Genomic DNA, 22,356 nt, shown 5'->3' with positions numbered 1-22,356 from the left:
TTGGGTTGGCCAAGAAGAGATATTCCATGTTTTTCTTTTAGGAATCAGAGATAGATGAAGAATTCTCTAAATAACCTACATTTTATAGCTTTTTACACTTTGCAAGAAGTTTCCATAAATATTAACTCATTTGATCTCAACCACTAGGGTAACTAGGTAGGTGGGACATATTCCCAGAGGAGGCAAAAAGCAGTCAAAATGGTCCAAACTCACTTCAGCTTTCCTGTTGCATGTGTTTATAAACTTTAGGTTCTTTCTCTTTGTCTCACTATCTTTCTCTCCATACCTAAACAGACAGTTTTTAGATGCTGAAACAAGTATATACAATTCCAGATAAAATAGGCTTTAGATATTGTGATAGGAAAGTAAAGGAATGCCAGTTATGAAATCAGTACTCAACATACCGAAGTCTTATATTCTTGCTAGAGAAAACCCCAGGATTGGATCTCACTTTTGTACCAACCAATGGAAGAAAGGGAATAGGTGGCATTTTAGTAGTGGTTCTCAAAAAAGTGTGGTCCTCAACCAGTAATATCAGCATCCCTTGGTAATTTGTTAGAATTGGAGATTCTTGGGCCCTACCCCAGACTTACTAAATCAGAATCTCTGAGGGTGAGGCCCAGTCATGTCTAATTTAAGTTCTCCAGATGAATCTGATGTCTACTTAAATTTGAGAACCACTGCGATATAGAATTAGTCCTAAGAAAAAAGCAGCTAAACAATTACTTATAAGAGGATTATATTCATGAGATGGGACTTTTTCTATTTCATTGATCTTTGCATTCCTGCCACGTGGAACAGAACCAGGCATATATAGCACACACGCCATAAATTCTTATTGAATCAATAAACTATTCCTCAGGATATCTTATAAAAATTCTTGTAAAGTGGGTACTGTCTAATGTAGCAAACAAATTCTTAGTAATAAATAAAGCAACACATTTCATAGGGGTTTTATAATAAGTAGGGATATAGGCATGAGTGAATAAAACTAATTGCATGAAGAGCCAGGACTTTGTAAGCTAGAACAGCTAGTCTCAAACTTGGCTGTTCAAACCTGGCCTGATCATCAGAATTACCTGGAGTGGCCACAATAATTCTGATACATTCAGTAGTCTAAAGTGGGACCCAGGAATGGAAATTTTAAAATATTCTATAAATGATAATTTATATGTGCAAATATGTGTATGTATGTAAACATACACCCATATACTGTGTTCAAGAATTATGTACTGATTATGTAATTTAAAATGTAATTAAATGTATACATATATTTAATTGGAAAAGTAACATTAGCTTCTTTGAAAAAAATTAAATGCAAAAAATTATAAAAGTGAAATTTCCCCCACCCATCTCACTCTCAGGAAGAACAAACATTCACAGTTTGGTAGCTTTTTCTGAACTCAAATTTGTGTCTGTGTTAATACAAAACTATATGCATTTTATTTAAAATAGAATAAATATATATATAATACATATATAAATATTATATAAAATATAATAAATAGAATTATTTTAATTTCTTCCAACTTGCAGTTTTTTACTCAGTGTATCTTAAGCAACCTTCCTCACCAATGCATAGAATACATAGAGGGCTGATTCTTTTTAATGACTGCACAGTATTCTATAACATGCGTTAACTACATCTTATTTAATAATTTCTCTATAAACATTCAGAGCTACAAATAACAGTATAATAAATAAATTTGGAATTTTTTTGCTAGAGAGATCCTTTAAGTGGAATTTGGAGTGAAGGGAAAGATATTGAGGACTCTGTTTTTTTTAATAGTGAATTATTAGAATAATTTTAAATCTGTAAAGAAACACAAACTTATGAAAAAAATCAATTTTTATTTATGAAGTATCACAACTAGTAGTTCTAATTTAAGGAGCAGAGCAAGACTCAAAACAGGCTGTCAGGCTTCAGAGTTTGTGAACTAAGCCACTAAGCTGCCTGCTTGCACATTTTTAAACAAAGAACCTCGATTGAACTATTTAACAGTTCTTTTGTATTTCAAAAGTTGGGCTTAAGAGAACATAGCAGTTGTACAAATATCTAATCTTGATATTTTTAAAGTATGTTAAAGAGTTCTCAACAGGTAGATCGCTTAAATGGTTGAAGGGTTAGAAAACAGGGAAGAAGGAAGGAACCCTCAAAGAAATTGGGGTAGTTTTACCTAGGAAAAAATGTAACAATCTATATAAAGAGGCATAGCACAGAAGAAATAAGACCAGATGAATGGTCTGATGATCCACTGTCACAACCTAATTCTGTTTGAGGGAAGAAGATTTATAATGATGAGTTGGTGGGAGTCAACAAAGTTAAAAACAAAATTAAAGTTCTTTTTAGCTCCAGGTTTTATGAATGCAATAAACTAGATGACTGTCATAAACTGGATTAATCCTTGACGTACAAAGCATTCTTTTTCCCATCTTTTTTTTTGTGTGGAAGCCATGAAATCAATTGCAAATTTAGAACATACAGAAAATACTCCTTTCTGACAAATTTAATTTCTCATGTTTATATGAATAGAAAAACCAGAAAGAGCTGGCTTCTTTGCCATTATCTGCGATCCATATATTAGAAAGCTTTCTCCACTTTGCTAAGAAAGGCTCAGCAATCTATCCCCTAAAAGCATGAAATTACTGCGTGCTAAGTGGCAAATGGTGTTAGAAGCATAATTGTATTAACTATTTTCTACTTAACAACCTGGAACTTAGGTAAAGATCGAAGTTTACATAGTTTTGATGGTGTTTATCAACACCCTGAAGTTTTAAAATGAAATGTTTCCACACCAGTTGACAAGGTTTCCATTTATGAGCAGCCCAATAAGATAGGCTGCTCTTTAGTGTTTCTCCAAACCTGCAATCTTGATGTAAAACTTTCACTTGCAGTGAATGATGGGACTAAGGACAGGTTTGAAACCTTTCCCCACAAATTGCAATTGGCTAAAATGGCACAATTTGATGGTATCCTATCTAGAGGGAAATGTCAGAAATTAGGCTTAAAAGTGAAAGACAAATGGACACATGGGCAAATATGAGGCTGCAGAAAACCCCGCCTTATACATGCTGTATTAGTAACTAATGTGCCAGACCCCAAAAGGAGATATGTGTTTCACCACATTTTACACTCATTCAGAATAATGAACATGGATTAAGGAAAGCGTTCGGATACTAGAAAGTAAGTTAATATCTTCCACATTTTGATACAGTTGATCACTCTCTCCTGGAAACAACTCCAAGCATGGGGCCTTTCTGAGTACAGGGATCTGTGCAGCTGCACTGGTGAGATGCCCATGAAGCCTGCCGTGCTCTGGCATGTAGACTTGTTAATGACCCTCCTCCCTTTCTGTATAGACATGATAAATGAAGTAGCAGCCCTTCTTACTCTGTCTGGGCTAGCAGTAGCACCACAGTGTGTTTAATTGGGGGACACGGCAGGGCCTCTCACTCATCCCTGATTTAGGTACCAATCACGTTACATTTTGGAGATTTGAAGTCCTTGAAGGTTGCCTCTCAACCTTGGGTTGAGGCAGTAGGCTAATAGGAAGGGGGGTTTGACTTCCCTGCCTCCTGCAGGGGCTCTGCATCTTCATTTTGCCATGGGCTCTGCAATTTAAAGGCTGAGAAGGGGACCAAGCTTTACATTTCCAAAAAAGAAAACCTCTTAATATGGGACATGGCAAGGAAGCAAGAGTGACAGTGTTCATACCTCAGCCCCTCTCTTTTGCCAATGAGGTAGGGTTTTAATATTCTTTCACTTAAAAAAAAAAAAAAAGGGAAAACAGTTATGACAATATGTGACCAATCATTAATTACGGTTGTTGACACATGAGGTTTGCTAAGTCAGTCTCTGTAATTTTCAGTTTTCTTTCTGGAGGATGTTAGTGGCAGGCAGCAGAGTGGTCTCAGCTGAGTTTGGAGAGGGACGAAGACAGCAGAATATAAAGGGGTTTAATTGTCCTTCATATTTTTATAGGTATTTTTCAATTTCTTGGCACATGGACAAAGCCTATAATCACATGCTGGCAAAAAATTATAGGTGGAAATATTTATATAGATAATATATAGCCTGATAGAGTAGATTCACCAAACAACATCCATAAAACCTTTATCCAGAAGAATGGAGGAAAGCTAAATAAATGGACCCTATATAAATCTAAAAATTTCCATAGTTTGAATAGCAAAAATCAAAGTTATTCAGCTTAATCTGAATTGGATCAGCAATCTGGATGAAAACCTTTGTATTGAACTTCTCGCACACTAGCCTATGTTCTCATTATGAAATACTTCCTCAGTTTGTTCTGAGTTACTGGGAAGGACACTTCTCCAATACACAGAATGAATCTGGGAAATCAATCTTCAAAGCATGCCCTTGAGCTATCTGTATATGTATAGGTATTAATAAAAGAGGGAGAGGGTTAAAGGTTTTCCTCAACTGTTTATACTCACAGGATACATCCAGCATTATGGCAATGATGCATATTCTTAATAATTTCCAGAATAATTTAATCTGTTTGTTTGAAAGTTTAGATTGTTCTATGAAAATTTTCTTGAAGCAAGGGAATATGCATCTGTACTTTATACACACATACACACACATGCAAAAATATTTGAATATATAGATTCATATCTCCATGATGCCAATTCAAATCCAAAAGATATGCCAAAGTGAGAGCTTATTTTGAGAATTAGAAGCTATGATTATCAAATATAGCATACACAACTTCAAAAGAAATAACCACTTGTCCTTAAATGTCGTAACTACTTCTATGTGTCCAAGTACAAAAGGGTGATTTTTTAGCTCTCAAAATATATTCTTTGAAAGAAAGGAAATGAATTTCTATAATGATCTTAAATAAGCATATTTGTGAGAACAATTGCTTTGTCTTCTCAGCACACTATTACTGGAAACTAAGAAGGCTTGATTCTTCTCTCTTCTAGTAGTCCTTTTAGACATACACTTTATCAAATAGCAGTGGCTTAAAATACTGTCTTCAGGACTGTCAAAACAATGACAATATTAAGTGGCTATACACTAATGGTGTATGTTTCTTTGTTCTTAAAAATAAATTCATATTCCTTTTTTTAAACTCAACTAAATACTGAGCAGCTAATACATGGGAATTTTGGCAGTAACGAGTTCTAATTTCAGCATTGCCTCTTGTGAGGATTACATATGACAATTCAGATAAGACTCTTAGCACAATGCTGGGTACCAATGAAGTCTCATTTTCTATCAGCCTACCTGAACATTTCAGGATACGGTTTGTACCTAGTCTATAGAGCTATTCTAGAAGATCACTAAGAATCTGAAATTATTATAATGTAAGCTTGATCTCTTATGGTATATTAGGTAGGATATTCTAAGTTCTGCTGTAGAAACAAACAATCCTCAAATCTCAGAGGACTGACCCAACCAAGGTGCAATTTTTCTCATTCCCAGCGAAGGCCAGTAGAGTCTCTACTAACCATAGTTACCCAGTAATCTAAGCTTGTGGGAACATCTCACATGAACCCCCAGAATTTTCTTGGCAAGGGAAAGGAAATACGATGAATTGATCATCAGATCTTAAGGCTTCAGTAAGAAAGCAAGACTCTTTTGGTCCCATGTCTCTGGTCAAAGAGAGTCACAGCCCATTTACCTACTTTCACACAGGGTGGAGGAGTACAAATATGCCCTGGTGACAATTACTATCCCCTTTTAGATTAACTGTGAGACAGATAATAGGAAATAAAGGTCTTCCCTATTAGATATTATGAACATATGCATCCCTATTAAGTAGGAATTTCTTAATATCTAGGGGGAAATTTTTGCTACCTACTCTCATAAGAATTGAAAACTTCCTCGTAAATGAATATGACTAAAATCTGTATTTATAATTCCAAAGGAGTCATAAGCAAACTCTGACTAAATATCCAGTTTCTTTACGCCATTTGCCAGGAATTCAGGAAACAGGAAGGACATGATGCCACAGCACATCACTTTGATAATAAAGCTTGGAGAAATGTGATTTTCAAAGCTTGAACCTATCAAACTGATTCCAGTATTTGCCAGCTCCAGTCTCACATATAATTTTTCAACCAGGACAGGATGACAAAAAAAAAAAAAAAAAAAAAAACTGCAGCAAGCAATGTGTCTGAGGTGTTAATATGGAATGCAGGTTCAGTTGCAGATGGGTTTTGTTTTAGATGCAATGAGACTGCCACACACAGAAAGACATTTAAAACATTACCTTAAGCTAAACAAACACCACTTTTCCAAGGTGCCTCATCATTAACCTTGGAATGTTGATATGCCCAGGGACAGAAAAGCAGAAAACAACAAGATGCAAGATGACAGGTTATAGAAAAGGCAAAGAGTATTTGGTGCGTGTGTGTGTGTGTGTGTGTGTGTGTGTGTGAGAGAGAGAGAGAGAGAGAGCGAGAGCGAGAGAGAGAGAGAGAGAGAGGGAGAGGGAGGCAGAAAGGAGGTATTTAGCAATGGAGATGCTTGGTAGCTCCAGAATTTCTGATTATGTAGGGATCGTAGCATGTGCAATCTGATTTGTATGGATAGGGGCTTGAAGTTGCATTTTGATATCAGTTTATACTAATTATCCAAATCAAAGAGTCAGGATAGGTGGAGATAATGGGAGAGGGGGATATGGGTTGCTGCTTATTCACCCCGCAGATACCAACACTAATTGTGATCTTACATTTTCTATTTTTAGGGTTTTCCCCCTTTCCTACCCCAAACAGCAAAGTATTCATTGTTATTACAGAGTGCATAAGGCTCCAATTTTGTTCTAAAATTGTAAACATCTGGGGTAATTTAAAGACTATTTCAGTATTTTTTTTTTCAAGTGTTCACAACAGTCTTAAAGTAGCTGTGTAGTATCTTTTCAGGTGAGAAGAAGTTGTAGTATGTGTTTTGCACATACAATATTGCTGGCAGGTCAGCCAAGTCCAATACTGTTACAATATGACAGTGTTGTCCTGCTGTACATTACATCAACAATTTTTATATAACAAAAACAGATTTCCTAGCCCTGGCTGATAGCGCATTTTCTCCAAGCAACTGTTGATAAAACACAATCGCAAGACAGCAAGAGAATTTGGATCGTCCCTTGGAGTTTGTTAAAATGGACTTGGCCTGTGGCTCTGCTCCTGATAGCCAGCTGTCTTTTCACTACCACATTTCTTCTTCCGTGAATGTTATTTATAGCTTTAAAATGTTCTCAAGGATAAAGTGGTAGCACACACAAGGCATTTTCGGTGCTAGGACGATGATGGAAGCACTCAAAGAAATAACTGTTGTACTAAGATAATCACTTTTTCATCCTTAAGGAAACCCATTGTGAAGGAGCGAGCTGCCACTTCTTACTGGCTATTGCACACTGCTGACAATGCCTCTTCCTTCTGTTCTTTTAAAGAGGACCTCAAATTAAACCTATTACACCTTAGATCCCAATTACATGGAAATCCACAACCTTTCCAGAATGTGTCTAAGCACTAACATGAAGACCCACTCCATTCAATATTTCTGCTAACTGGTTTAAAGTCTTGACATTGCCTGGTAAGAAGATTATAGAAATGCCTGAAGGACAATTCTGGGTATAAAACCAAATGCCCACATGTGCATTACAATTGCCAAAAAAAACCCACAAAAAACTCCCTTTCATCTCTTTATTAATTGTATAATTAATGCATTCTGTGTACTGATAAGAATAATGCCATGTAATTAATTTTTAAGAATTAAAAACTTGCCTTTATCCAGCCTCATGGTCTACTTTCATGTTTATAGCTGTGAATATAAATCCTCTTATCTAATTATAACATGACTGGTTTCATTGTTGAAACAAAGCAGTTCTTTGTCATTTTTTATTTGATTATGTAATATTTATTTTATTATATTAATTATAATCTATCCAGGAAAAAAAAGAAGACCCAAGGACTTAATATTTTAAGTCTTCCAAAGCTTATCAGAAAAATGCCATGCTGCTTTGGATAAGGTATGATATTTCATTTGTTTTCTGTGTCTGTTTTTGTCTTCCGTGATTACCCATTCTGTTTACCAAAAGGCTCAATTAGCATTTGAATAGTGAGCCAGAGAGCAGACAGGTTGAGAATTCTTATAGAACTAATTTGGCAGCCCTTCTCCTTTCCCCCCTTCTCTCTTCATAGCCTTTTCTTTGCCTCTAATCAAGCTGCAGTTATTAAAGCCAGAATAAAAGACCTGATTTTCCATTACATTGATGCATGCTGAACAGAGCCTTGATTTGCTTTTTCTTTCAGCAATGCTAATTGGACTCAAAGGGGAAAATCAGCAATGGAACTAGCATATATATATATATATATATATATATATATATATATATATATATATATATATATATATATATGTATATATATATATATATGTATATATATATATGTTTTTCCAATTGTTTCTTTCCTTTAAGAGTATTTCTTTTAATGCTTCTCATAAATAATAAGGTTATTTAATTATCAATGCCTCAGGTTGGAGAAGTTTACAACTGACAGAACAATTTCTGATTTCTGCTTGGAAGAAAAAAAAAATGTACTGTGTATGTGAAATTTGGTTTAAGCTATGCCTGATCAATATACAAGAAAGAATTAATTTAATCACAACTGTTTTCAAGTACTATTTGCACTTCAGATAGCTGGATAGCTTCCAGACTAAGCTGTCATCACCAGTCACTCTCCCCATCAGATAATGGTCTGGTATTGTTCATGAGACCATGCTGTTGAGATAGAACAAGTGCAGAACTTTACACAAGAAGCATGGTTGGGCTTCCCTGGTGGCACAGTGGTTGAGAATCCGCCTGCCGATGCAGGGGACACGGGTTCGTGCCCCGATCTGGGAAGATCCCACAAGCCGCGGAGCGGCTGTTCGCGTGAGCCATGGCCGCTGAGCCTGCGCGTGCAGAGCCTGTGCTCCGCAACGGGAGAGGCCACAACAGTGAGAGGCCCGCGTACCGCAAAAAAAAAAAAAAAAAAGGCGTGGTTAATATTAAATCCTCATCACTTTAAAGCCTCACTTTGAGCAGGAAGTGCTTATTTTAAAAGTATGAATCAACAAATTAACAGAGTTGCAGCTCAAAAGAAGAAAAGCAAATTTTCAGGTGGGTAGAGAGGATTTTTGATACACTAATTTATACACAATGTGCTATTTAGATACTACATGAAGATTAAAAGCAATTTCTTCAATTAGAGAAATGTTATTCCCTATGTCAATGTGCAAAACTTCCATTATTAAGGTGTTTATATTTTCATCTAATGTATCCCCTCCAATTATACATTTGGCAAGAGTCTCCTTGCGAACTATTTAACAGAAGCAAAACAAGACTTCATTTGGACATTTATGATTTAACTTCTACCCACTTCTTGAAATGAAGCTTTCTACCCACTCTAGGCATATCAAAGTGCTTTTATTTCCCAGAAAACTTCATGCTCTTGACTTTGGACCTTTGAACACAGTCTTCCGTGCTCTTGGAATCTTTCCTTTCCCCTGTGTACTTGGCTTCTTTCTATTCATTTTTCAAGGCTAAGCTTAAAAATTACTTCCTCTAAACGTCTTCCTTGATCGTTTATGCCAAATCCCATTAAAATATCACACAGTTAACCCCACACTATATATAACTATAGGTTCCTTAACACATGTAGTCTAGCACCTGCCCCACTCTGTATTTATACCTTTACTTGTGAAATCTCTTACTATAGCCTCTGGGAACTTGTTAGAGCCTACCTGATTCATTTTTGCATTACCAAGGCCTAGCACAATGCCTGGCAGAGTGGGCTTTTGGTGAATATGTATAGAATATGTTGAAGTAAATTAATTCAAGATTTGGTCCAACTTGAAAGGTCAAAAATGTAAAGAGAAATGTTGGTCTATTTATTGATTTACTTAAAAAACTGATTTAGGATTTAATAATTTATTACATTAAATCACCGGAGGATTTGAAATCATGTTATTGGCAAATGACATTTAAAAAACATATATTAGCCATCACTGTTTAATATGTCTCATATCGGTATATACTTTAATCCTTGGGTCTCTCTTCTCCCTCTTTAAAGTCACTGCAAACAACCTTAATCAGATTAATAACTCCCAAATTAATAACCACAGTCTAGACATCTCTTCTGAGCCCCAGATCCCTTTACAAAATTGCCTATGTGACATCTCTTCTGCAGTATCTCAGACATCTCATATTCCACATTGCTCAACTCATGATCATGCCCCCCAATACCTGGTCCCCTTCCACTCTCTTTTCTCAGTGAGTGGCAGCATCATCCATCCAGTCGTGCAAATCAGAAATCTTAGAGCCACTCAGGTTACCTTTCTTTACTTAATCTCATATCCAATCCTATGAATCTCACCTTGTAAATACATAACTTTCTGGTCCAATCTGCTTATTTGACCTACGCCAATAGCTTCCCAAATTGGTTTACTTAAACCTAGTATTGTCCTGCTCCAACTCAAGTGCACTAAGAATTGTCTTTCCACTGCCAAGTTTGAGCATTTCATCTCCTTTCTTAAAAGTCTTTAATGTCATCCCATTACTCTTAGGTTTAAAACAAAACTAATGAACCTCACCTACACCAGTCTTCAAAGTTCAGTTCTACCTACCCCTCTAGCCTCATGTTATATTACATTCCCTATTGCTTTTCCTGTTCTTGTTTAAAGAGTCCAGCTTACATATCATAGGCTCTTCTCTCTCATAGACCTTTATACATTCTGTTCCTTCTATCCGTAACACCATTTCTTCACTTTCTTTCCCTGGTCAATTACTCTTATCTTTCAGATTTCTGGTCAATTTTTACTTGTTACGGGAACAATCTGCTATATCTGATTAGGTCAAAATATTTTACTCTGATAACACATTTAATTCCCTTTTAATATTCCTTGTCATGCCTGTGGTGCTACCTTTACATGATTATTTGATTAGTAATATCTGGGTTCCGTGAGAGCAGGGCCCATGTGCAGCGTAGTAATGGCCCACAGTATCATACAAGTCATGTTCGCTGAATGAAAAATAAATAAGTGAATGTCTGCCAAGTACTGTGCTAAGAGCTTTAGCTGCTCAATAAATATTTGTCAAATAAATGAACTGTTCAGTAAGCTAGGTATTTGGTAACATGGAAAGCAACTAAGTATCGAACTTTTTTCCCCTCTTAAAAAATCTATTTCCATGATTTCTGTGTAACCTTTTGAGATGAATTATTGTTATGACAATGCCCGAAATGTACCTAGTGTTATTATCTTATGAAATAACAATTCAGGAGATATTTGTGAACCTTCCAAGTATGCTTTATGAGGTGAGAAAGAGCCCGAGTACTTGAAAAAGGAAAATAAAAGAAGGCAAGTAAATGAATATTTATGGTGTCCCCACCCCCCGCCTTGGTCCCTTGCCTCCACATATTTTCTGATAATTCTGAAGATATTATTATCTATTCAGTTTTGAAAATAAGGAAGCAAAGTCCCTGAGAGAGTAAATGTTGTATTACCAATGGGTGGTTATACTGGAATGCAAATCTGTAACCATCCCCCTCCCTACGACTTCTCTTTGTATCTTACACAGGCATAATTTAACTGGTACAAGTATAATGTGTTAACCCAAACAAAATCGTTTCATCCTTGGCAGTCAAGTTTTTCAGTTTATGCATGTAGCAGCTAACTATTTTCAGTTCCATTTTAACTCCATTAATAAATAGTAAGTAAGCTCTTGCTGGGAACATATTTGTATTTGTTTTTTAAATACTTATTTCTCCCTGTTAGCATCTTTAAGATAATTATATTTGGTTAATTTGCCTCTATTTCTTTTTTCCAATCTAAGCCAGCAAAAATAATCTTTATTTACCTTTGATATGTGTTTGTAGTAGGTTTAATAGTGTCCCTCCAAAATTCATCTCCACCCAGAAACTCAGAATAAGAACTTACTTGGAAATACGGTCTTTGCAGATATAATTAGTTAAGGGTTGAGATAATGGTCATAATGGATTTAAGGTGGGCCCTAAATTCAATGACTGATGTTTTTATAAAAAGAGGAGAGAATACAGAGACACAAAAAAGAGAGTGATATGAAATAGGAGGCAGAGATTAGAATCATGTGTCTACAAACTAAGGAACGCCAAGGATTGCCAGCAACCACCATTAAGGTAGAAAGAAACAAGGAAGGATTCTTCCCTAGAGCATTCAGAGGGAACGCGGCCCTGCTGACAACTTGATTTTGGACTTCCAGTTTCTAGGACAGTGAGAGAATACATTTCTGTTGTTTTAAGCCAGTCAGTTCGTGGTAATTTGTTATAGCAGCCCTAAGAAACTAACAGTGTACTGAATTACAATAATCCATTTCACTTTAGGGGAGTGTTCAGTTGAGAGATGCTCCTTAGATATGGTGTTCCTATGGGGCCCCATGCATGCCACCTTTGCAAAAGCATATGGGGAGCTGACTCATTAGTAATGTCTTAGTAGCTTTAAAAGAAGATAAGCAGATTTCTAGGTGCCCAAGGACTTTTAAATCATGATGGATCTAGGGGACAAAAGTGCAATTTACTGTGCCTAAACCTGGCCATCTATTTTAAGGAAGAATATAGATAGGAATAAAACACTGAGTTTATTTTTGAGAGGGAGCCTGAGTGGCTGGGGAACTAGTTGTTTATGGGAGACAGGAGGGAAAAGTAGGGCAGGTTATTATGGAAGAGTTGATGTGCACGCATTCGCCCACTCTTGCCACTTGTCATTCAAGTTTCCCAGCTGAAACAGTTTTTAAAAACAACCAAACTTTTATAAAGGACTAAATAAACCATCTCTGATATATAGAAAAATTTCTTCTTGCTTCCTATTCCACTCTTGGATCATTTTCTCCTATCTATGTCTGAAATTTCTTCTCTCAATTAACCACAGATAAGGATGACTTCTTTCAAAATCCAAACCTCTAAATTTTAGGAGGAAAAACACTGGCCCGAAGGTAAATTCATTCAAACCTCTCTGTGATACAGACCCAAGTGTGTATAGGGCAGACGATGTGCTGATCGTGCTCTTAGCTTCAGAAGATACAGATCGTTAAAACTCCTTCCCAGTAGCTGGGTTGTTTATTACAAAAGTAAGAATCACTAACATGTCCTCCTTGCTAGAACCATAAATCTGAAACCTCTCCTTATAAAAACTGATTTGACAACTGCGGTACCATAGCGCCCCCTGGTGTTCCTATTCATATTGTCAGCTGCCTCTCGCAAACCATTTTATGCATTTCCCTTCCATTCTGCCCTCCTCTGACTTGTTTCTGATATCTAGGTTTCCATTTGTTTCTGAATTCTTCATCTCATCTTTCTGTGCTATTTAGCTACCAAATGGCAATTTTTAAATCTATTTTTTATGATTGTCATGTTAATATCATCTTTCACACTCAGGTGGTCCCTAGAATGACTCTGCTTTTATTTAAGATCATTTCAGACACTCTGCTAGAGCACCTTAGATCTTCTACCTCCTTCTTCTGGAATGCAGTTATTACTTGCACAGATCCTTCATACAAGTCTCTCTGCATATTCATACACTGGTTGAATCAACTGCAAACAAAAGTGCATAAAAGCTAAAGTGTCATGAAGAATTTTAGAAAACAACCATAGAACCGAATCAAAGCACTTGCAAATTTTTCCTCTTTCCAAATTAACACTCTATCAAAATAAAGGAGGCCACATTACCATTAACTGGTTTTTGTTGTTGCTATTGTTTTATAAAGTATTTTTTATGCCCATGTAGGGGAAGCCTCTATATAGTCATTTTCTCTGAGCCAAAGCTTGCTCTGAGCCAAAACTCTGTCACCTTGGACAAAAGATCTTAGATACATACGTTTAATTTATGACTTGAGATATATTCTGGGAGGTGCCTGTAACCTGAGTCATGGGCAATTGCAGAATCCTGATAAAGTAAGATCTAGACCATGAAGACATTTTCCTAAGTTAAAATAATGTATACACTGGGATAAGGAGCATATGTGTACGTTGACAAGAATGGACGTAAGGCTGACTAGCTTTTAAGACAGACAAGGAGGAGGGTGTTGTTTGGTATTTGTAATCATAAACGTCCATGTATGCCTTATTGGATTAGGAGCTGGTTGAAGACAGACATTGTAAGTAGTCTTCTTCCTGTTTCAGCATCAGCACAAAAGGCATTTGATGAATTTTGTGTGGTTCAAAGAATTAATCCATGAATGAGTACTGTAGGCCCTTAATTGGCAGTATCCTTCCTTTCTAAATTAATCTTGTAGGGCTCATTCAGAATGAAAGTCAGGGCTTCCCTGGTGGCGCAGTGGTTGAGAGTTCACCTGCCGATGCAGGGGACACGGGTTCGTGCCCCGGTCTGGGAAGATCCCACATGCCGTGGAACGGCTGGGCCCATGAGCCATGGCCGCTGAGCCTGCGCGTCCGGAGCCTGTGCTCCGCAATGGGAGAGGCCACAACAGTGAGAGGCCTGCGAACCGCAAAAACGAAACAAAACAGACAAACAAACAAAAATGGAAGCCAAAGAAAAATAGGACTTCAAACATTAGCTTGCCACTGAATATTTAGTTTGTTCTATTTATATTTTCTCAAACAGTATGTGATACCTTTATAAAATACCCTACAAAGTTCTTGGGATAGATATAATAAATATGTTACCAGATTCAAATACATATACTAGATATTCTGGAAGTCAAAACAAAACCAAAAAGTAAATCGTATATAAACTACTTAATTTCCAAATTGTACTCTACAAGTAAGCCTTTTAAAAACTGATTAATAAATATTTATTAGCCAGTCTCTGTGGCTCACCTCTGTTGAGCAAAGCACAGTGCTGACATAGTTCTCAAGAACTGTGGGCCTCAACTGGTGATATAGTAAACCCTGGGGCTTCTGCTCTCAAAAATCTTGTAAAATAGTGTTTCCTGGATATCCCATCACTTGGTATATCATAATATGTGTGATCTGCTTTCAGCTAGAATCAAATGTGAAAATGAAACCCCTCCCACTATGGCAGCACTGGGCAGATACAGACCACCAAGTTCAAAGTCATGACCAAAGAAGACTGAGGAATGGTAAAGCACAGGATCCCAAAGGGTATGAAGGAGGACAAACCACACTGACAAATAACTAAAACTAGCAGCCTCTTTGGGATGACAAATAGCTAGGGGCAGGCCTTTTACAAAGCACATTACAGGAAGGAGTGCAGTTATTAGACATGGCCTTAATATGTACTTTCAATTGTTGTAGATGGAGAATGTAAATTCTGTTGTTGCTTTGGCTCTCTGTCAAATTATAAAACAACATGTGCTGATTGTTAAAAAAAATTGAAAATACAGTATATCCCTGGGCTCATTCATTATCACCCCTAGATGGAACTACGGTGAAAAGTTTTGTAAATTTAATTTCACGTCATTTAAAACTGCATCTAATAAGCTTAAAAAGGCATAAATTATTGTGTAAAATAATACTTTATATCTCTCTCCCTCCCTGTGTATGTGTGTATAGACATATGGTTTTAAAAACATAAATGCGATTTTATAACATTGATATGAATATCCTGATAGAATTAAGTGACCACTCTAACAGACTTATAAAAGACAAAAATACTAATTATGGGGCACAGAAAGAAGAATTAGCAGACTGTATATGTATATGTATGTGTATGTGTATAAAGATGGAGAAGCTGGACAAAAATGGAACTAATTTCTTTTCGGTGTACCTGAATAGGAGTGAAACTCCTAACTCTCTTGAGTTTATCTGTTTTGTCTGTTTTATTCTAGTACTGTACACCTTACACTACACACAAATATATTCAATACTGAAACTTTGGTCATTCTCGACCTTATCTTTCACAAGTTGAATAATTCTTTAACATGTTATTAGATTCAACGAACCTCATCTTATGATTACTGTCAACATTCTGATTCCTAGCGTGACATGATCTAGGAAATTCTCATCTGTCATAGAATGTTGCCCTGACAGAGTTTATTCTTGTCTGAATATGCTCACATCATAATTATGCCAGCATTTCCTCTCTTGGTGTTCAGTGGGATAGTCTTTCTCAAGATGTTAGTAGGAGAGTTATGGGGGAAAATGTTCCATGTAAAAATAAGTTTGGGGAAGATAGGTGAAACAAAGTTTCCCAGTAGTTCAGGAATTCTGAGGCTCCATAAAATACTAATGTGTGTTATGCATACCAAAGAAAGATGTAGGATGCCTGTTTTCCAAATGAATTTCTTCAAGGAGCCTTATTTTGAGCAGTGGACCTGTTTATGTCTTCTAGAACTAGTATTTGACAGAATCTAGTTTTGGAAATATTGTTTTAGTCCTAATAGTATACAGCACCTTAAGGTATTGAGATTGGGGTGATCAATTCAAGCATATTCTGGGAAAACTCAAGCAGAGACATATTTTTTAAAGAGGTGAGGAAAGCCCAGTAACTTCTGCATTTGCAAGATAAGTCCATCTTTTAACTTGTATTTTAAAAATATTAGTATATTAAAGTGCCAGTAATTTTTCTCTTAATTATCTATCTGGAGACAAACAGCTAGAAGTTGTAAGACCCCAAAAGGTAATTGGCAGGAACACTGATGATCTCTGTTGTACAAAGTTTACATCTATCTTTGTGAAACAAGATATCTTTTGTATCATTATCTTATTTCAAAATGATTAATACTTTTTACTTCATTTTAGTAGAGCTTTTTCTTCTCCTTTAAGTTTATATTAGCTTCAAGAAAAAACTTACAGCCTAGCCTGGTGTCGACTTAAAAAATTTGCACGACGTGAGACTTGCGAGTTAAGTTTTATTTGGGGCAAAATGAGGACTGCAGCCCAGGAGACAGTACCTCAGAGAGCTCTGAAAAACTGCTCCAAAGAGGTGGGGGGAAGGTCCGTATATATGTGGTTTTGGTGAAGGGGGAAAGCATGCAATCCAGCACATATTTTTCGTAGAAGTTTTCTGCCAGTCTTATGAAAGTTACTGCTAGTCACAAGGAGATGTCACCATGAAGGATCTTAGTGCTTTCCTAGATACAAGAATTGGGCTCACAACATCGGCTCTTGAAAATACCTAACTATCTGAAGACCTGTTCTGCCACTTTTTCCCAGAGCACAGAGTGCCTCATGTCAGCTCTCCACCCTGAACTCCTTTCAGGGGGTGTTGAAAATCAGCAGCTGCAGCAACACATGATTTAATCCTTGTAGAGGTAGATGGCAAGTGCCAATTGTAGTTACACTGGGTTTAGTCATTTGACTCTGTTCTGTTCATCAGTGTTAGAAAATATTCATATTTTCACAATATATGTAGCATCAGATAGTCCTTTAAATATTTTGGACCATTTTTATTTGGTAGTTTTCCTTCTAGCAAGAGTTTTTGTTACGTACAGGTGCTTTTATACCTTTGTCACTGATTACTCTGAAAAGAGACTCTCAGTTGGCAGCAGATCTACTGAGAAGAGAAATACATTGTCATTAGAATCAAAGAAATATATTTCAATGGACAGTATTTTTACTTCATGAATTGCTTTGGAGTTGAATAACTTATCAAGTATAAAATAGTGAGGGGCACGGATTCTTTTGACTGCTACATTATAAAAATATAACCCTTTCTCTAATAAAGTCATAAAGCTCACCATTTTGCACCATTAAATTCTAGACTAATAAAACTGGCTTCTGAAAAGAGAAAAAAAATGGATTCCCTTTTTTGATAGTAAATGAATGAATGTGGGAAAAACAGAATTGATTTTATTCTAATTTTATTTATCGTGTAAAGTGTTAAATGACAAAAATGCAGCTGAGTAAATTTAAGGATCAAATTGGCATTATTAAATGATTCATGAATCGGCCAGCATCCCATCTAGCAAAGGGAAAGGAGCTCCACCAAGCAGTAGAAAAGGAAATGTTTTTAAAGGTGGAAAGGGGGCAGTAAGAAGAAATAATTAGCAAAGAATTCATTGTTTCAGGCAAGGGTGCCCTCCAAAAGGGAAGGGAAGGGAAGGGCTTATCAGGCAGATTACCTCACTTAGTGCTGACCAGATAATCCTGGGTTGACTGGTTAAAGGTTACGGGAATTGCGGGGATTGAAACTGCAATCAGGTTAAACTCTCGGTTTGGTGACGTACGCTTAGCACAAGTGATTCCATTTGGGCCCTGTTGTCTCCTTTTTTTTAAACAATTCCCCTTTTTTGATCCGACTCTCAGCTTAACTGAGAAATGCTATCAAAATTTAAGGCATTAGTGCAACTCTCTGCCACTGCTCTGTAGTTCTCACAGCTTTTGTTGATCCTGTGGGGTATTCACAGGTCACTGCAATTTTTTGGCTTAATCTCTGTGATACTCATAGGCCACTACTTCAGGCTTACAATCTTTTACATGGTCATCCTCTTCATTCCTTTTGTGATGTTCCAGTGTGAGGGAGAGCATTTGCTTGGTGGTTAGAAGCTGTGGCCACACATCTAAAGCTTTTGAGGGAATCTAATGCACCAGAGAGATTACTCTAATTATTATAAGCAGGATAATTCCTGATATGTGGAGTGCACTTTCGAGCTGTAGACTCCAGGACCCAAACCAATCAACATCAAATGAGTCACAGAAAGACCCCTTGAAGGAGTCACCTTTTAAAGCCAAGTAGTTGCTCAGTGATCTTATTTAATTGCATTTCAATTTCCCCAGAAGAGTTAATCCAGGTGTAGCAGGTGGTGTTGGCCACAGCCCTGTACCTCCCTACTCACCTAGAATATAATCAAGTGCTATCCTGTTATCAAGAACAACTTTGGCCAGAGAGGGTAGGATTTTTTGGGGGGGTTTGGGGTGGAGCTATTGCCTTAGCTATTTTCAAAAGTTGAGGAGAGGTTCCTGATCATATTCTCATTTACATTTATTCCTAACCAGAGAAGTATGGCCCGCTAAAGGAAGAAAATCCTGAATCATGAGCGCCTCCTGGTAAGTCCCTTCTAACTTGATGATGCAAATTTAGGGAAGTTGACCAATGAGGTGTCTTAGTTGGCTTGTGGAAAGTTAGGGGCACAGTTAGATAACCTAAAAGGCATTGTCCAGTTACATGCCAGCCATCTAAGCATTCAGAGGCCCAAAGAGAACAATAACTACCTCAGACGAAGGTAAGTCGTGCCAGGGCACAAACCACTTTTCTTAAGGTGAGGAAATGGATATATTTGCAGGGATTGTTGCATTTGCACGTTCAAGCCAGGAGTCGGTTAGGTTTTCTTCTAGCCTGAAATAAAAAGCTGTCCTAAAGTCCGGAGGTTACCCCCCCCTTAACAATGGCCTGGGGGATATGGATGATGGTATTATCTTTCCCGGCCAATGCCAAAGTACGGGAAAGAAAGAGAAGAGAGGGTTTCATGTTCAGTTAAAGTATGAAGCCTTGATCCGGTGTCTTGGGATGAAGAATTCTGCCTCAATGTTAGCTACTTCTCTTCCTAGTCAGTTTGATTTGGAGGTCTTTAATGGTAGGACCAGATGTCAGGTGGAGCTTCTTTAGCTGTGTGACATGTACTCAAGACTAGAGTCCCTGAAGTTTGTTTGCCATCTGGGTATTGAAGAGGACCTGGTATAGTCTCTTCCAAGGAGGTTCAAGGGCAATCTTTGTTCTTACTGATTCCAACTCAGAAGGGTCAGAGAAAACTGTAAATGTTAGTTTGGAGAGCTGTAGCCAGATTTGCAAAAACATTGGAGTAAAACAATAGCTATCTCTAAATGGCAAAAGACTTAAAAAAATGCCCATTATTAAAGATCTGATGAGAGTTCATGATCATGGAATTGACAAGGAAATTTGGTTATTTTTGTGATATACAGTATTTCCAGATGATAACTGGATTTATGACTGATAACATTATACCAGGACATATCAAATTTCCAGGAATTTCACATAATTTCTGGAACATTTATAACATATACCTATACAGATACAACATAAAGAAGGCTTAGTATTACTCCATCTTTGATAATACTTCCCATGTAATTTAACATATCAAATATGCCTAATTAGTTTAACATCTCCTTTTTTTGTAAGAAGAGAAGACCCTTTTATGTTCCAGGAGCCCTCAGAAAAATTTCATAGTTCAAGGTCAAAAGGACTTCATTTAGAATTTGATTTTAGGCAAGTTTATCAAAAAGGCTTTAAACATTTGTTCACATAGGACCATAGTTCACTGTAAAACAATAGTTAGTTATCCATTTAACCAAAGTGACAATTAGAGACTTTGCAGGCAAATATAGAAAATTACATAATTGTTCAACAACAAAACAAAACCCTTAGCTCTTTTAGTAGAGAAAACTTGGTTTTTAGTAATTAAAGACCTGAGGAAGACAGTGTGAAATACAATTATTTTGATAAAACATAGAATCTTTGTTTTTTAAGGCACATTACTTTTAAGAAAAATCCTTTACAATGGCTCATCAAGAGCAGACCAATAGTCCATAAAACTTTGTCTTTTTAACATAGAAAAAAACACTAGGTCGCTTTTCATACCAAAGAGCATTTACTTGATTAAATTCTTATCAATCTTAGCCAATCCTGACTGCATATAAAATTCCTTTCCCTTATTATGTCTAGTAGTTTTAATTACACATATTAGAATTTTAAACCTTTAAAACCTTTAATAAGTAGTGAAAACTAAGAAGTAAGCGATCATGAATTGTATTTTACATTAGCTTTCTGTAGCTTGGCTGATTTATAAACACTTCTTATGATTTCTAAAAATGTGATTTTTTTATAGTGTGGCACAAAACACAATATTTTGGTTTACTAATAAACCCAAATATTTTAAATTCCTCTGTAAAATGAAGCAAAACATGGATAAATCTATGTTCAGTAATTAATGTTTCAGTATTTTATTTTATTTGGGAGTGATCTGGATACTTAATGAATTTACCTTAATATTTAACTTAGCAAAACTTTAAGGTTTCAGGTTACCAAAAATTGGGGGAAATTATTTTAAAAGTTCACCTTTTATCTTACATCCATTTAATCTACTTGTTTTTAACAATTGGGTTTAGTTTACATATGAAAATTTTATCATACCAAGTTATTTTCAGTACTGACAGACTTTGTAGTGTGAACTTATTTGACTAATAAAGCCAGGTAGAATAAAAGTTGTATGTTTGTATTATATTCAGTATTGATAACTCTAAAGATATCCCTGTTTTACTTAAACAAAAGACCTCAAACTAGCTTTTATTTACTAAAGATTAGTCCTAGACTACATAAACTTGAAAAGCATTTGAGTTACTTTCTGTTTTATTTCTTTAATTCATATAAATGCTTGCTTGGTTTTAAGGCATTTAAATAGAGCTCTTTTACAAATTAATTTTTAGCAATACTATCTGAAGGTAGAAAATAACACACATCTAAAACACACATATATAGAGAGAAAGACACATGTAAAGTTCACTAGTTATGAAAAAACTGTTGGAATAAGTTAAGTTTATCTGCCCAGATGGCTGAAGCTTCTTCTACTAATATTTGTGGAGAAGACATATGATTTTTCATTTGCCAAATTTCAAGTGACCTTTCCCCTTTTTGTTTTCCTTTGGATAAGAATTGTTTCCCTGAAGTTTACAGAATATTTACATCTTAAAGACAGAGGAAGGGAATGCAAATTCCTCTTAGAAGAGCTTTGGTTTCCCAAGGCCAATATTTATAAGCCATTTGAGATAAACAGGAGAAGTTTGGGGATTGAGAAAAGGAGGAGGTGAACTTTGAATTGTCTTTAGAGTGGTATTTCTAGGTTTGCAAAGATTTGTAAAATAAGGACAGTTGCTCTCAATTCCTCAGAGAACCCAGTAGTAGCCTAAGTGACATTGTAGGTTGATCCACCATAAATCTTCGTAAATATCCTGTCAGTTTGATAGGATCTTTAGCCACAATTAGAGTTCAACCCACTTTTCCATCCAGGTATATTTTGTGGCCCCCAGTCTGACAGTTACTAAGCCAAGTTCTCAGGATGCAAAATTCTTGGGTTTCTTTAGAAATATTTTGGCCATTTTTGTAGATATTTATAGCTTATGGGACCATAGTTTTTAAATAGCTGTGGTGGTAGAAGGTGGTATACCTGACTTTGGAGTTTAAGGATTCTATTTTATTATTATTATTTATATATATTTTTCAGCTAAGCCTTTGGGTCTCTAGGAGCCAAACTAATACCTAAAAGGGATGTGTCTATGGTAGGGGACTGTGTACAGGAAGTAAAATGTAGTCCATGACATAGAAATTTTCTTGAAGTTGGCAGGTGACCTAGTGTCAATCTAACCCATTCCATGACTAACTTATCCTAACGCAGGAGTCTTTGGGTGTGGGAGCAACAGCTCTAATACCTCTTAAGTGCT

The sequence above is a fragment of the Pseudorca crassidens genome, chromosome 3 (genome assembly GCF_039906515.1).
Source record: "Pseudorca crassidens isolate mPseCra1 chromosome 3, mPseCra1.hap1, whole genome shotgun sequence".
Classification (NCBI taxonomy): Eukaryota; Metazoa; Chordata; class Mammalia; order Artiodactyla; family Delphinidae; genus Pseudorca; species Pseudorca crassidens.
This window is presented reverse-complemented; position numbering follows the sequence as displayed.